The sequence below is a fragment of the Neofelis nebulosa genome, chromosome 15 (assembly GCF_028018385.1).
Source record: "Neofelis nebulosa isolate mNeoNeb1 chromosome 15, mNeoNeb1.pri, whole genome shotgun sequence".
NCBI lineage: Eukaryota > Metazoa > Chordata > Mammalia > Carnivora > Felidae > Neofelis > Neofelis nebulosa.
In genome coordinates, this window is record NC_080796.1 from 11,134,929 (window position 1) to 11,151,987 (window position 17,059).

The window sequence follows — 17,059 nt, forward strand, 5'->3', positions numbered from 1 at the left end:
GTCTTTCTGCCCTGTGAGATGATGATGTGCTATTTCATGTAAGCCACATGGTCTCTCGATCGTGCTACATACCCAAATTCTGGATGCAAAGTAGGCACTCGATACACGCGCATTAATTAAACGGCTGACTGTATCCTAAGAGTATTTCTTAACCTAGGTGGCTGGGACATAGGTGTTTGCTCTATTATTGGTCTTTAAACTGAGCACCTAGCTATGGTTCGCATATTGTTTTCTATGCACGATACACTTAGCAACAAATAAGAAATTTTAACTAAGTCGTAACATCTGGGATTTCGTCTAGAAAGCCAGGACTTCGTGGAGACGGAATAGAAAAAAAAAAACTGCAAAGAGCCAACCTAAAAAACGAGGTTCAGGAGAGAAGAAGCCAAGAAAATACCAGAGTGAAGCGAACTAGATGTGTGATATTGTGGAAGGGGTTTTTGATACACGGACGTTTCCGGGGCTACAAAAAGGTGCCATATTTGTAGGCAATGGTGGCAAAGGGATGTCCTGAACAGAGATGGGCTGCTTAAAGAGAAGGAAGGGCTTGCATTAATTCTCCTGGAGGAGGACCACCAAAATCAGCAGGAAAAGAAACATCCCCTGTTTACCTGACGTGGAGGAATCATAAATCAAAAGTTAGAAATCAGTCCCAGCAATAATGGGATAAATGCATGGACAGGAGGGGGGCAGGGGTAAAGGAAGAGGGTCATGGCCAACACCCTTAACCTAAAGGGCATCAGGAGTTTTTAACATGTTTCATTTGGTACTGAGTCCCCCGTGAAGGACTGAAGACTCATGGCTCGGAAAAAGTCAGTCACTTGCCATTGGTCACACAGCTAATAAATGCCAGAACAAGATCTCGAATCCAAATCCTTCTGCACATACTCTGTTGCATTTCCCACCGTAACAAATGAAGCCCCAGCTGATGAACATGGTCACTGAACTCGGTGAAAAATGAAATGACGAATACCCTCAGGATCCCACCTTGAAACACAAAGGAGAGGCCAACTTCAGGTCCGGGCTACTTGTCAAAACATTTGTTTGGCAAGCGTCACACTCAGTACTGTTGAGTTTGGGATCCCAACCAGAGGTTTGGGGTGGCCTGGCAGGTGGCTGGGAAAGCTGTCACTGCCACCCTCCCCCGCCATCTCTTGTGTTCACCAGAACTCCTAGTGGCCATGTGTAGTGGACATGACGATGTGCCTTCTAGATCTTTCTTCAAGGGAGGTCTTGGTGCCCCCATTGTGTACCATTCTGTGATGTTCCCCACGGTCCTCAGAGGACACACAAAAAAGTAGAATAACAACACAGTTTTCTCACTGATTTGGGAAAACAAATCAGCTCGCATATAAAGACAAGAGAGATTAAGCAACAGATACCTTTACGGCTAAGTTCTAGTTTATTTAGATCGGGAACTACCTAAATGATGATGGTATTGAGAACACCTTTCCAGAGGACTCGCACAATTTATTAGTTTGTGGGTCTACAGGAAGGCTTTAAGGTGGTAAAATAGAGGATAGAACTTTGAGTTCAATGAAGCAAATTCCTTGCCTGTGGTGCACAGTGATCTCCTTCCTCGCCCCAAAACACAGCAAGTACTGTATGTGATTAGGGCTGCCTTGGGGGACATAAGAAAGTAGGCCCTACTGTCCGCAGCAGGCCTAAGAGAGTAGTTTCCTTTTCCCTCTTACAAGAAAATACTGTCTCAACTAATGGTTAAAGAAATCTAAGCAGCTAAAACTCCAGTGACACATTTTACATTAAAATGTACATATTCATATGCAAGGGAGGTTTAATGGTAACCAAATCGTTACAAATAATGAAAAGAACTCTAAAAGAATCATACCTAAATTACCTGTGAATTTCCCTGTGGGAAATAGCCAACGTATGAAAATCCTTAATCGCCTAACGACCCCAAGATTAAAACAGATCATGCGTATTCTGACAACGTAGAGATGGTTAAAAAGCCCCCCCTATTCCACACATTGTATGAATGTTTCCATTTGGTCATTAGTTTCAGGATCCCTGCTATTCAGAAAAGGAAGTTTGACGGAAGGCATGAAGGGACATCATATGAGACCTGTACATAGTGCCCTGCATGCAACCCTTTGTATCATCAAGACTTCAACTGCCCACCCATACGGATCCCAAATGTGCTAATGAGAAAACGGTGCCCCTGTCACTTCGGAGCGGTCAGGCATGGTGGGAGCCTACTAGAGCTTGCCTGTGTGCATGTGTGTGTGTGTGTGTGTTTTAAATAACACCATGTTTTATTGCTACATTTTCCACGGTGAACTCATTATGCAGTTAGGCTTATAGTAGGAAGTTAAGGATTTAAGATTCTTAGTTGAACAGATTCTTTCACAGACTGCTATCTTCTGGTCCTCCCGGTTTTCCAAGGCTGGTTATGAGAGGGGATAACGCCGACCAGAGCTACAATTATATCTGAGAAGACGGGGAAGGGAAAAATCAGAGGGAGAGTGTAAAGTGGATGGGAAGGCAGATGGAGAGGTTGCAGACGCCGCAGAGTGGGGGCCACCTGTGCCCCGAGAAGGGGGAGTGAGCGATGGGTGGGTGTAAGCCCCACCCCCGCACAGGACTGAGGCCCAGCCCCCTCTCTTTCCACAGCGGAGACACTGACCTCCTGCCCTGCCCTCACAAGCCCTGTTCAAGCAGCATGCACAGAAGACATGACAGCTCTTGATGGCTTGGGAACCGGCATTTCATTAAGCCATACCCTGGAGGTATAAGAAATTGGCCAGAGCAGGAACGGGTTCCTGTCCTTCGGAAGCCCCTGCACTGGCCGCACCAGAGCACTAAAGAGAGGTGTACCCCGTGGATCCCCTCCAGAGAGCTTTGGACAATGCCTCTGGCCAATGCCTGGGATGAGCCCAGGTGGAACCATGCTGTGCCCGATCCCAAAGCATAGCTGGGCTGGCTCTGGAAAACAACGAAAGCCTCGCAGAGAACGACATTCAAACCTTCATAAGGCAGCCACCCCACAGCAATAAGCAAGAATAAAACTCTTCCATTCTAGCTCCAAATCCACTAGTCCATCCAAGGGTTGAAACACCCCTGTCACCATCAAGCCCCCTTTCACGATGACGATCACTCTTCAGACACGTGGTGCTCTGATGTCCTTGATCTTCAGTCTGGCGGGCTTAAGAGAGAATTTGTATCCCTCTCAAAAGAACTGAGGAATTCTCTCCATAGAACACATTTCAGAGATCTTTTGTTGAAAACAGTCAGAACATCAAACATTTTTTTAAATAAAAGGTCAAATAGCTCTAATATTTAGTTAGATCTGTGGGGGGGGGGGTGGGGAGGGAAGGAAGCGCTTTCAAGAAAGTAAATGCCGAATTTGGGAAAAGCCCGTATCTTAAAAACTTTTTGACATGTGGTACATAGAGGGTGGTGGGCACTACCCAAATGGAACATGAAAATCTTGGCATTTTGAAAAAAAAAAAATCTTGGCATTTTGTATAAATTAGAAGTTTAATTCATAACACGTATGACCAAACAGACACAAAATCTTTGTTCATTAGGGGTACTCACGAGGAAAAGCGAGACATGGAAATCTAGATATAATTTGTTTTAATGTTTATTTATTTTTGAGAGAAAAAGAGAGAGAGAGCGAGCGAGCAGGGGGTGGGGTGGGAGGAAGACAGAGGATCCAAAGTGGGCTCAGTGCTGACAGCAGAGTGCGCCATGAGGGGCTCGAACCCAAGAACCATGAGATCATGACCTGAGCCGAAGTCGGGTGCTTAACCAACTGAGCCACCCAGGCGCCTGAATGTAATTTTTAAAAGACAAATTAGGAAAACGAATTTATAGTTCAAAAAAGAGCTCACCCTTAAGGTTCTGTCCTAGTTATAGGTAAGTTTTCAGGGAGATCCCGTCCTACTCATGGAAGGGTTTGGCACCTGCTAATGTCCCAGCTTCTTTATCCTTGGCCGTTTACTTCTCTTTCGTCGTCCAGGAGCATTTTCTTCAAACCCAGACTATGTCCACATTAACAACCATTATTTTCATTCATTCATTCATTCATTCATTCAAATATGTATAGAGTGCCTAGAGGAGGACAAACCTAGTTTTGATCTTCACTAAACCAGTCATGGTTTTCCAGAACAATTGCTGCTTCTTCTCTTCCCCCATGTATATTTATTTTTGAAAGAGTTTGAGTGGGGGAGGGACAGAGAGAGAGAGAGACACAGAATCCAAAGCAGGCTCCAAGCTCTGATACATAAGCACAGAGCCCAACGCAGGGCTCGAGCTCCCAAACCACAAGATCATGACCTGAGCCGATCAACCGACTGAGCCACCCAGGCGCCCCCTTGCTTCTTCTTTTAAACACAACCGTCTCACATTTCAACTTCTTCTCAGAAAGATCGAAGAAAGTATATGTGTTTTATCTAGTTTTTCATTAAATTTTCAGTCTCTAGTGGGAAGATACCATACTATAATGACCTTTGTTATCAGTAGTTATGAAACAACAGGCAAAATGACTTTCTTATCAGAAAACGAGGTTCTGGTTATCTATCCTGGGCCTGGAGTTTGTCTTATCTGAAGTGCACACTACCTTGCCTGGTTTATATGTTGACTTTGGATAGTCAATGGGCCAAATTCTCAAAGAGTTTTATAGATGTACAGCTGGCATCTTATGAATGCACAGCAGGGCAGTGGTTACCAAAATATGAGGGAAGCACTATGTATGCATAATGAAGCAATTGCCTAGTTCTAAAGACAGAAGTGTAGCACAGCCAAATTTAGTAAAAGGCTCAACAGTCCTCCATCTGTGTGTTGATAAAGGAATTGAATTATTTTGGACCGCGACACGCCTCTAACTATGTGGCTAGTCTTAGCAAAATTGGAATTGTTCACGCTTCAGGTCACAAAGTCTAATTTTGATACGGATTCTAACTACCAGCCCAGTACAGAAATTACCCCACATTTAAAAAGTGCTCTGCAGATAAAAATGAATCTCCATGATACCTTTGTTTGCTAAGGCAGGACTCTCACCTCTTTTTAGATGTAAGAGAAAGAAAAAATTCACTCCACTTGCTTTTGTAAAGTCATATAACAACAGGTGGCAAAGAACTCTAGCCTCACAATAATCCAGGTTTGGGGCGCCTGGGTGGCTCAGTCGGTTAAGCGGCTGACTTCAGCTCCAGTCATGATCTCATGGTTTGTGGGTTCGAGTTCTGCGTCGGGCTCTGTGCTGACAGATTAGAGCCTGCAACCTGCTTCCGATTCTGTGCCTCCCTCTCTCTCTGCCCCTCCCCTGCTGGCACTCTGCCTCTCTCTCTCACACACAAATAAACACTTCAAAAAAATTTTTAAGTGCTTTTCAGGCACATCACTCTTAATCTCTAACTTCATAATTAGGCAGCTCCCTATCCCTCTCCAGTGCTTTGCCTCCACGGGGCCACGCAGCTCATCCTTCCTCTAGGAATATCTCTGAGTGACTTGGCCTTGCCAGCCTGCCCTTCATCACTATGTCCTAGGCTCAATATGAAGATTCCTCTCTGGTCGCCATGGGACAGAGGCAGCATTTTAGCTCCAGAAGTTAGGAGCTGGGGCTGTTGAGGAAATGAATTTCACCTTCAACCTCACCCTGATGCTTGTGTAAGTTACAAGTCAATTAATTCACCCCATTCTTATTCAGCACCTTGCCAACCCGAGGTCCCCTTCTCAACTCCTTGGAGCTTCTCCTCCCATTCAGTGTGACTTCCCAAGTGGGCCAGGAGCCAGCCCCTGCCCTGGCCAAGTTTGAGGGCTACACAAGCTACCTTGTCTTGGATGTCCGTCTGAGAATTTGGAAGGAACTCTAAGTCAGTTTTTGACAAGTTATTGGCAAAAGTAGAAGGAGTGCCCGCCAAATTGCTTTAGGCACTAAGCGTGTTAACAGGTATTACACCCGGTGTTATTAATATGTTACTTACAAGCCCAGTTTCCAACCTATTGTTTGAGTTATATAGTGTTACAGGTTTTGCACTTTATGAAGTATTATATTTTTTCTAACTCAGAAAACTTTGCATGAGTGTTAAAGAACTGGTCCTCACAGATGAAATGTATTTATTGTTGCAAGTGAGTCTTTTTTATTTTTTTTTTTATTATTTTTTTTTTTATTTTATTTTTGGGACAGAGAGAGACAGAGCATGAACGGGGGAGGGGCAGAGAGAGAGGGAGACACAGAATCGGAAACCGGCTCCAGGCTCCGAGCCATCAGCCCAGAGCCTGACGCGGGGCTCGAACTCACGGACCGCGAGATCGTGACCTGGCTGAAGTCGGACGCTTAACCGACTGCGCCACCCAGGCGCCCCATATTTTTTAAAGTTTATTTATTTTGAGAGAGAGAGAGAGAACACGGGCAGGGGAGGGGCAGAGAGAGAGGCAGGGAGAGAGAGAGAGAGAGAGAGAGAGAGAGAGAGAGAGAGAGAGAGAGAGAGAAAATCCCAAGCAGGTTCTGCAATGTCAAGGAGTCCAAAGTGGGGCTCGAACTCACTAACCGTGAGATCATGACCTGAGCCAAAATAACGAGTCAGATGCTTGACCAATGGAGCCACCCAGGGGACCCACAAGCGAGTCCTATTTAGGAATCAGGATGTGGGCTACGCGATCAGCACTCTTGCTTCAAAGCAGATCAGCCCTTTATAAAGCTGAAGGCTGAGACAAGTGTCGCGCCCAGGACTCAGCCAGTCAGGCTCGTAGGCGTGAGGTCAGGGCCCTGCTTTTTCAGTTCTCCAAGGTAAGTCAACAACCCCATTCTAAGGAATCTCAGAACTGGAAAGGATGCCCCAAAGCTCTGCTCCAGGGCTCACAGAATGGATGTCTAAGTCACGGTAGTTCTATAAACTGCCAGCGTTCTTGGCAAGAGTTGGGGCCGTCTACGTTCTCATGAATGACAATCAGCTTCCCAGCCTGAAACAAAGTATGCGTTGGAAAGTCAGAGAGCGGGGAGGAAAGTAATTTTCCTACCAAGGCCAAGCCTCGGCGGACTCTTGCGGGGGGGTGGGGGGGAGGGGCAGAATATCCCCCTTGGGAAAATACCTCTTCCTACGTTTCCCACCATGTGCTACCCTGCATCCAATATTCGGCACTTTACCGGCACCAGGCCTAGCAGCCTGAACACCACAAGCAAAACCTCACCAAAACAAGGCATCTGTCCAGTTTTCCACCCCTTTAGGACCAGGGCATCAACTGGTGAATCTGAAAGGCGTGTGTACTAATAAGCTATTTCCAAGACACATGTGATTTCTGAAGCCACGCCGTAGTTTGGGGCCCCCCTGGCCCCCTTAATTCACTCACAAGCAGAGAATGAGAACATCCATGGGTGGAAACTTTGCGGGTCACTACAATTATAAACGCAGCTGTTACCTAGTCATCTATGGGTCAGCTGTGTGCCTCCAGCAATTCAGCCAAGCTTACCTGTCCTGGAAAAATAAAATCAGAAGGTAATTTCTACCTTACTTCCCGTGGAACGTAGTAGGAAAAAATCAGTATGAGGCAGGATCTCTGCGTTTCCCCCTGAGGGTCCCCCGGGTAGCTGAGTCGGTTAAGTGTCCGACTTCAGCTCGTATCATGATCTCATGGTCCATGAGTTCGAGCCCCACATCAGGCTCTGTGCTGACAGCTCAGTGCCTGGAGCATGCTTCCGATTCTGTGTCTCCCTCTCTCTGTCCTTCCCCTGCTCACATTCTGTCTCTTTCTCTCTCTCTCTCTCAAAAATACAGAAACGTTAAATTTTTTTTTTTTTATTCACCATGTTGCCTTTGCTATATACCCAGTCTATCTGGGCTGACTTACCCAACCTCTTCATACTCTGATGATGTTGGATTAATCTAGAGTCTATCTATGAAGTGTTGTGTCCTCTCCAAGAATGGAACCCTCCTCCCATAGATACACACACACACACACACACACACACACACACTCCCCGATGCTGATGCAAGGGGAGAAGAGTGTGCACAGGTAAGCCAGGGAGAGAGCTGGGGGAGAAATTAATTTTGCTCCTGCCCCCTCCGCTGATGCCCTCAGACTCTGCACCACGGAAACACAGGGCCGAGCGGCCACGGGCGGGACTAACCCTTCTCCCGAGCAGCCTATAATGGCACCTATTCAATTACTGAACATTCCAGGCTGCAAGAAAGTCAAACACTAATGACTGTATCATCAAGAAGAAGAAAACCTGGCCATCGGCACAGATTTCAGGAAGAAAGCCCAGCACACATGACCATGCTATTAGCTACAGCTTTAAGAAGTCGCCGCCCATCCACACGCACCCAGAGAAAGAACACGGCCACACTTCCTTCCGCGGTCGCTGTGGATACACAGTTTTCAGTTATGGCTGAAAACTCACCAATGCCATTTTCAGTATATTCTCCCTGCACCCAGCTGCCTGGCAAGTGAAGGTTTTTTTTTGCGGGTGGAGTAGATTATAATATCCCACTAGCTTCTAATTAAGCAAATGGAGTCAGCAGTGATAACCTTCACATCCAGGCTGACTCATCATTTGGGTTGGCCCCGAGGTCTCTGATTCAATTTCCAGCCTCTCTGATCACACTACAGCAATCAGGGGAGAATATTAAACTCTAAAATGTGGCAGACCAGGTTCTTACCCCTCTACTCCCTCTGCCCCCAGATGGAAAAGCAATACACAGGGAAGTGGAAGACGATGGCAATTGGACGGATAATAAATGATGCCTGAATGTTGAGAAATCACATGGAAATTATGCATGCATCATTTTTTTTAGATGGATGAATATAATGTGACGGGATAAGTGTGTTTTCAGGATGGCTTCATCTAGGCATTGCTTTGTATTTAATAATTGGAAATCTTACCTAAAGCACTAGTTTTATTCTTGTTACATTGTTACATTTAAAAGTCATACATAGTGTGATATATATGGGTTAGCACTGCTTTATACCATAGGGACAGTTACTTAACATTTAAAATGCCTTAATCAGGAATACATATTTCAGGGATGGTTGGTTAGTTAGGTGTTGAATTTTCCTTATTGAATTTCAAACTATTGTCAAATTGCCACTGAGATTTCTTCTTTAGCCCGTGGGTTATTTATAGTAGACTGCTTAATTTCCAAACATTTGGGGATTTTCTATTTTTCTTGGTCACTGATTTCTAGCTGAATCTTTCTTTGGTCAAAAACTTAATGAATTTGGGCCTTTGAAATTTGTCGAGACTTCCTTTATAAAGAGCCGGCGTATGGTAAATTTTGGTAACTCGGAAAAAACTGTACTATGTCACTGTTCAGTCCAGTGACCTAGATGCATCAATTAGGTAAAATGAATTAGCAGTGTTGTTCAGATCTTATATATCCTTATTGAATTTTTTTGTCTGCCTGATCTATCAGTTCTTGAGAGAGGGGTGGTGTGAAAGGTCCCCACTATGATTATGGATTGGTTTATTTATCCTTTTAATTCCGTCAACTTTTGCTTCCTCATTTGGGGCTCTGTTATTAGACATGTACAAATTTAAAATTGTTATAACTTCCTTGTGGATTGACCTTTTAATTTTTACAAAATGTCCCTATTTATCTATTTTTTTAAGTTTACTTATTTTGAGAGAGGGCACGCACACACATGCACGAGCATGAGTGGGGGAGGGGCAGAGAGAGAGAGAGAGAGAGAGAGAGAGAGAGAGAGAGAGAGAGAATCCCAAGCAGGCTCGGCACTGTCAGTGTGGGGTTCCATCTCACGAACCATGAGATCGTGACCTGAGCCTAAATCAAGAACCAAATGCTTAACCAACAGAGCCACCCAGGAGCCCCTCCCTACTTATCTTTAATGATGATTCTCCCTTTAAACTCTACTTCCTCTGATGTTAATATAACTACACCAGCTTATTTTGTTTGCTTTTTACAAAGTGTATCTTTCCCCATTTTTTCATTTTTAAAAGAAAGTATTTTTCTTTGTGTACTTATACTTAAGGAGCCTCTCTCATAAGCAGTACAGTTAGACTTTGGGTTTTTTTTTTAATACAGTATGACAATAATTATCTTTTACTTGGAGTATTTACTCAGTTTCCATTTAGTTCAATTTCTGACATGTATGGGTTTATAGCTACCACCTTCGAATTGTTTTCTATTGGTCCACATATGCGTGTTCCCTTTTATTGGCTTTCTTGTTCTTTTTAGATTGACCAATAACTTTACATTGTACTCCCCCTTCTACGTATTATTTTACTACTCTAGAGATCACAATATGTGTCTTTGACTTACGATAGTCTAGTAAAATTACAACTTTTAATATTCCTGGATGTTGCTATGACCTCATAACACTTTAACTCCATTTACACCTCCTCCACTTTTTGTATTATTTTGGTCATACAGTTAATTCTACATGTATTTTAGAACCCACACGACCTTATTTTTCTTGCTTTATGTGATCAGTATTCACTTATATTTGCCCATATATTTTTCTCAACATTTTATTTTGAAATGAGATTTTTCAAAAATAAAATCAGAAGACTTGTACAGTGAATACCCATGTAATCCTCATCTAGATTCTAGAATTCATATTTTCTATATTTGCTTTATCACATATCTGTCTCTCCCTCTAGCTAGTCATCAATCCATTACATATATTTTTAATATATATCAGCTTAACCACACATTTAGCTTCTCTGTCACTCTTCATTTTTTTCCTGCCTTGCTGGGATCATTTTCTTTCTATCTGTATAAATATGTTCAGTATTTCTTTTAATGCTAGTCTACTGATGATGAATTCTTTAATTTTTGTATTAATTTTTTTACATTTATTTATTTTTGAGAGACAGAGAGAGGCAGAGCACAAGCAGGGGAGGGACAGACAGAGAAGGAGACACAGAATCTGAAGCAGGCTCCAGGCTCCGAGCTGCCAGCACAGAGCCTGACGCAGGGCTCAAACCCACGAACTATGACATCATGACGTGAGCCGAAGTCAGACACTTGGCCAACTGAGCCACTCAGGCGCCCCTAATTTTTGTCTTGAAATATCTTCATTTCAATTTAACTTATGACAAATATTTTTGCCAGATTTATAAAGCTTTCAGTTGGCAGTTACATTCTGTCGACATAGTAATATGACATTCCATTGTCTTCTCGTATCCATTGCTTCTGTTGAGAAGTGAGCTGTAAGTCTCAACGTTGCTCCTTTGAGTCTCAAGATTTTTTTTTTTTCCTAGCTGTTTTCACAATTTTTGTCTTTGGTTTGGGTTTTCAGAGGTGTTCAGATTGTGCTCTGTTGTGATTTTCTCTGTATGTATCTGGTGGAGGCATGCAGGGCTTCTTGAATCATGTTTTGACATCTTCAATCCTTTTCAGAAAATAATTGCTCCTGCCTCATTCCTTCTTCCCTTGTTCTGGGACTCCAATTACATGTTGTTACATAGACTAACATTTGTTACATGCTATTTTCTGTATTCTTATCATTTTTTATCTCTACTTATCCACCTGGAGATATCTTCCACTGATCTGTCTTCCATTTCACTTATTCTTTCTTATAATGCATCTGATCTGAAGTTAAATATATCTGTTGAGTTCTTAGTGTGATGTGCATTATTTTGTGTTTTAGCTTTTTATTTGTATTATTTTTTAATGTTTACTTATTTCTGAGAGAGAGAGAGACAAAGCACAAGCATGGGAGGGGCAGACAGGGAGGGAGGCACAGAACCCAAAGCAGGCTCCAGGCTCTGAGCTGTCAAGATGCTAGATCATGACCTGAGCCGAAGCTCAAATGACTGAGCCACCCAGGCACCCCTTATTTTGTTTTTTAAATTCATGAATTCTCAATTTGTTTTTTACAAATTCCAGCGTTCAGAGAAATTCTTCATCGTGTTATGTTTCCTTCACCACATTACTTCATAGTCTATGTCTATATCACCATAATTGGGTCATTCATGGGTCTTTTTCCATTACCTATTTTGTTTCTCTTGGATCTATTTTCTGGTGTGCCTGGTAATTTTTGATTGAAAAAAATTATGAAAATACTACCTTCCTTTAGCAATGGTTCACCTTACCCTCTGGTAGGCAGCCTGAATGGGGGTGATCACCATAATCCAATCAAAGACTTGCTGAGTTTTTGTATGGTGTGGTCTACTTTGGGTTTACCTCTACTCCTAGGGTGTAGCTCACCACAATCCCCATTGGGTATTTACTAGAGTCTCTTTTCCTAGGTGGGTTTTGAATGCCAGCAATTTTTACACTATGATACTAAAAACTCCACTCTTCTTTTCAACACCTCTTTGCATAGCAACTTGGTTTCTTGTTCTGCACAGTAATATTTAGCAAATGCTTCAGAGAGGAAAACTACCGGAATGCCTAGTTTACTTTTCTGTGCCTTTCTTCTCTCGGTCGATCTTGACCTCTCAAGTCCTGCCTACTTTGGCAGCCTTGAACTCAAAGTTTTGCCTCTTCAGGCCCATGATAATGCCAGAGGTCTGCTTCATTCTCAGCAGATGACCCAAGAGAGAAAAGCATCTTCTCAACTCTCTGTAGTTCTCTTCTCTCTCACATCTTAGTTATTCAAGTCTTATTGCCTTGGCTGCCCACTGAGACAACCCTGGCTCAGTGGGGGCCTCCATTACCTGTCATTAGCTGAGGCCAGACTCTGTTCTGGCTCTGTTCTGATTGCTCAGTGCCTAAGCCAGTCCAAGTTATTATCAGAAAGACTCCAACTGAAGGTCACACTCCAGATGCAGTCACTACAATTGCTTTGACTATCTTTATTACTGGTCAGCAGCAAAGGTGTTGTTAATTTGAATAATGCAAGTTTAGAAATGATTGTTCTTTGATAAAATGATTGTGTTCAAGATATGTGGACTTGCTAGAAATACTGAAGAGCACCCTTGCTCTTGTACAAACAGTATAGAAGAATCTAGCAAGCCCAATTGGGCTATGGTTTAGAACCCTGATTGGTTCATTGTTCAGATGATTGCAGGATTTTTTTTTTTGCCTGACTTTAACTAAATGGTGATGTAAATTATGCCACTAGCACCCGACTCCAGTGTATCCTTCATGTGAGGTACTGTGGGAGGATATGCCTAAAAGGACAGAGATGGAGCTCTTCCTTAAGTTTACAAAACAGATCATATAACTTATTCTCCCAGCTTGCTAATACACGTTTCTAACTATGGCTGAATTTGGCTTAAGGCTTACATTCTTCAGTAATACTACCTGGAAACAAGGTTTTGTGGCAGAAAATCTATATCCCTACCTTGAACTATGGGAGGCTAACAGTATCGACCCAAAATAATGACAGATAGCCAAACTGGCAGATGTCAGTTTGAAAAATGTCCTTTGCTTCACAGTTCTGTGCAAAACTTTAGTGGCCAGGATGGCCTTATCCTCTGTCCTGCCTTTCCACCTGTATTTCCTCTAAAAATATGGTGAACAATTGTAATCCTGGCTTTTTATTGGCCCAATTTAGCCACGCCCTCTTATTAATTCTAGCTGCACACAAAAAAGGAACTAAGGTTGCTAGAAGGTCTTCCTAAACTTGACAGGTGAACACTGCATTCGGGAGAATTGAATTCTTCCCTCTCCATCAGAAGAAAGCCTAAAAGGCTCTAGATACCATCTTAGGCCAAGAGAACATTAGAGGACCTGAGCTTCAGTGAAACACCCAAAGAACCAAAGAGGCCACCAAAGTGACGTTTCTGACAACAGCAGAGGGTCTGAACTACGCCCTCGGAAGGAGCAGACCCAGCACACAGCCCTCATCCTCAGGGGGCTCAGTGGGAGGGGCCCCAAGGTGCAGAGTGAAACACCAGACATCAGGAAGGTCCTGGGCACAGAGTTTCATGGAATTCTCAAACTTGGCAGGAACTTAGAGATTTTCTGGTTCGCTAACTCCACTTTATTATCAGGAAAACAGGTCAAAGGAAATTTGGTCACTTAGCTAAAGTTATACAGGACGTAAGGCCTGATCCAGAATTCATCTCACAAGATTTTTAATCCATTGTCCTATTTAGGGCACCTTGTTTTCTGTCCTCCATAAGGAGCTCCTAGAGGCGAGGCTCTTGCTCAGGTGATAGAACATTCTCTGGGCTTACTTTTATGACCTAGCCAAGGTTATGCCACCATAATGCTGCATCGGGCATAGGACTTTTAGGTTACCTGTGTCTGCCCAGCTGTCTGGGACAGAAGCAGAGGGCCCCAGACAAAGAAAATAGAAGCTTTTACATCAGAAGAGCAGGAAACAATTGCAGTCAGTAATGTGGGCTACGTGTAACTCTGAAATATCAATATATAGTTCTTTTCTTTCCAGAAGAGAAATAAGAAAACACCAATGTCAGCAAGACAAAGCCACTTATACGTTGGCCTTGACCTAAATTTTTTAGGTCCTTACATCTCTGGTTGAAATTCATTTCATTCTTTGGATAATTTTGGCAGGGAATAAATACTCTGTCTCGAAAGAAAGAATCAACAAAATTAAATCTGTTCAGTGATTTCTCACGGGACAAATGCCAATCTAAGCAAAACATGAAGAAGGAAAAAATTCTTCATTACGGAAGAGGTGGATATGGGTTTGAAATTTCTATAAAAAAAGGAATTATGATGATCTGATATACTTTGTAGCCAGGAAGCCAATATTACAGGTATTTCAAAACACGATTTATTTCTCTCTTTTTATTTCCCCAGCCACAATTAGAGTTAACCATGTAGTTCACAAACAGGGAAATCACAGAATACTTAGGATTCTTGATAGAAAGGTTCACATACAGCAATGAATGACTCTCAGATAGTCTCAAATATTTTCATCATAACGTAACATTTCCCAAGGATGCAACATTGAGGGAGAAAACAAATCTAAGAGCAGAATTCATGGAAAATGGATGATGCTTTTGATAAGACACCAGCTTGAAGCTTCTTACATTTTATTAGCACATAGCCCACCGACGGGCAAGAGATGCAAATACTACCTGTGTAATGAAAAGGCACTCTGCGGAAGCCTGGATGGCCTGTGGTCCACACAGAAGCCCCTTGGGGATAGTTTGGGAATAATCTAATATGGCAAGGGCAACTCTGATTTCATCTTTCGTCTGTCCTGGATCTCCCCATTGTGGATGTGACAGAGCGGTCACCAGCAGCACGGTTTCCTGCCACGTTCAATACTCAAGGTAGAGGCTAAGATTGCATTATACTGGGCCAGGGCACTAAACGTGATTTACTATTCCAGGTAGTGAAACAATTTCACATACAACAGTCCAGTTATTATAGCACGGGCTCTGGATGGATGAGGTTTACACGCAGCTCCATCATTTATTAGCAAGCTGTTCTCGCTCGTGTTACTTAACCTCCCTGACCCTCTGTCTCTTCCTTCTGCAAAACCGAGACAGCAACAGGATCTACCTCAAAATGTTTCTGTAATAATTAAACCAGTTGATTAGTACAAAGTTCTTAACCAAGTGCCAGGCACGTCGTAAGCGCTCAATGAACGTTAGCTGTTATTAGTTGCAACGGAATAATACAAGTATCATTAGCAGTGTCTAAAGAGACAGCGTTCTGGTCGGTATTACACGAAGCCACGTGGTGCTATCCCATGACACCCTCTAAACAGCAAATTTGTTTCTTCCTCCTGATACTTCTGAACATGACGTAAGCACATCCCAAAGAGGAATTAGAAGTGGAAACATTTTTGAAAAACCGCAAACGTGGCAAACACTAAAATTAAACCTTTCAGGAGGGACGCGACGCTGTGTTTAACAGATGTCCTGAATCTGACGGTCTCGGAATGCCAGTCTGAGATCACGTGTGCACGCTCTCCTAGAGTCACGTCAGCCCATCGTGTGGCTCGACACCTCTTAGATTTCTACCCCAGGACTTGGTCACAGATGGCACAATTTTAAAAGAAAATGAGCCATCGGGTTGACTTCCATGAGATAGGGAGATCTTTCCCACAGGTGATCGTGAGTGCAGTCCAGGTTTATTCACAGTTGAAATGCAACTGTGATTTCTTAAGAGCTGCCTTCTCTTATCTGCTCTTAAGGGTCGAACAGCATGCATCCGTCCCCCTTAGCCTGTGTTTCCAGAAGTCGGTCCAAGGAAATGCCTAGGATTCAGAAGGGCTGCTTGGTGATGGATGTGTGCCTGTGATCAGCAAAGAGGCTTTCCCTAGATCCCCAGGGAAGAGGTCTGTCTAGCTGCCAGAATGCAGGTGCGGGACTAGTGGTTCCATGCCTGGCAGTGACCTTGCAGGAGATGAGAATCTGCTTTCCTGTCCAGGACTCACTGCCAGGGGCTCTAGGACGGGAGCCTTGGTCCTCTGAGATGGCAGGGAACACAGGTTTGCAGATAAACTGCACAAGGTGTAAGAGTCACAGGACGAGCTTTGATCTCCCAGCACCCTTTGCACCTCCCAGCTGCAAACCCAGCCTGCGGCACCGAGAACCCAGGCTGGGTGCCTCTGTAATTAAGGACTCACTAAATCAGCCTCTCAGAGATCGGCCCTCTGATGTTCGTGTCTGAAACACAAGTGAGCACCACTCCAGGGCCCTGGGATAATTATAATAATCTTCTCCAAGCTCGAATGCGTCACTTGCCCACGAGTCTCCATTACAGCCCAGACCTGGGTCTTCCATTCGTCAGTGGAAGGAGGAAGCGGGGGCTGGAGCAGAGGAGCAGCCGATCTGTGGTTCACATCTAACCCTAGGGGTGGCCAGACCCGACGTGCCCTGCTCCAAGGCCCAGCTGTGTGGCGCTGCTCAGACATGACGTGACCCGCCTCGGCCAGCCCCTCTCCAGCCGTCACATCCTCTGAGATGATCCCCCACCCCCCACCCCTGGGAGGAAGACGTATCAAGCATGCATCAGTCCTGCTCAGCCTGTGTTTCAATAAGTTTGTCCAAGGAAATGCCTGAAATTCAGAAGGATGCCTTGTGATGGACATATTTCTTTTTTTTTTAATTTTTTTAATGTTTATTTATTTTTGACAGAGAGAGAGAGAGAGAGACAGAGACAGAGCATGAGTGGGGGAGGGGCAGAGAGAGAGGGAGACACAGAATCTGAAACAGGCTCCAGGCTCTGAGCCGTCCGCACAGAGCCCGGTGCGGGGCTCA

The 17,059-nt window shown here is 43.8% G+C and overlaps 1 protein-coding gene across 1 annotated transcript in view; it reads right to left on the reverse strand.

Moving 5' to 3' along the window:
* The window catches only part of KIF26B (kinesin family member 26B), a 470,603-nt gene that overhangs the window by 173,909 nt on the left and 279,635 nt on the right, over positions 1 to 17,059 (reverse strand). The gene's annotated exons all lie outside the window — the stretch shown is intronic.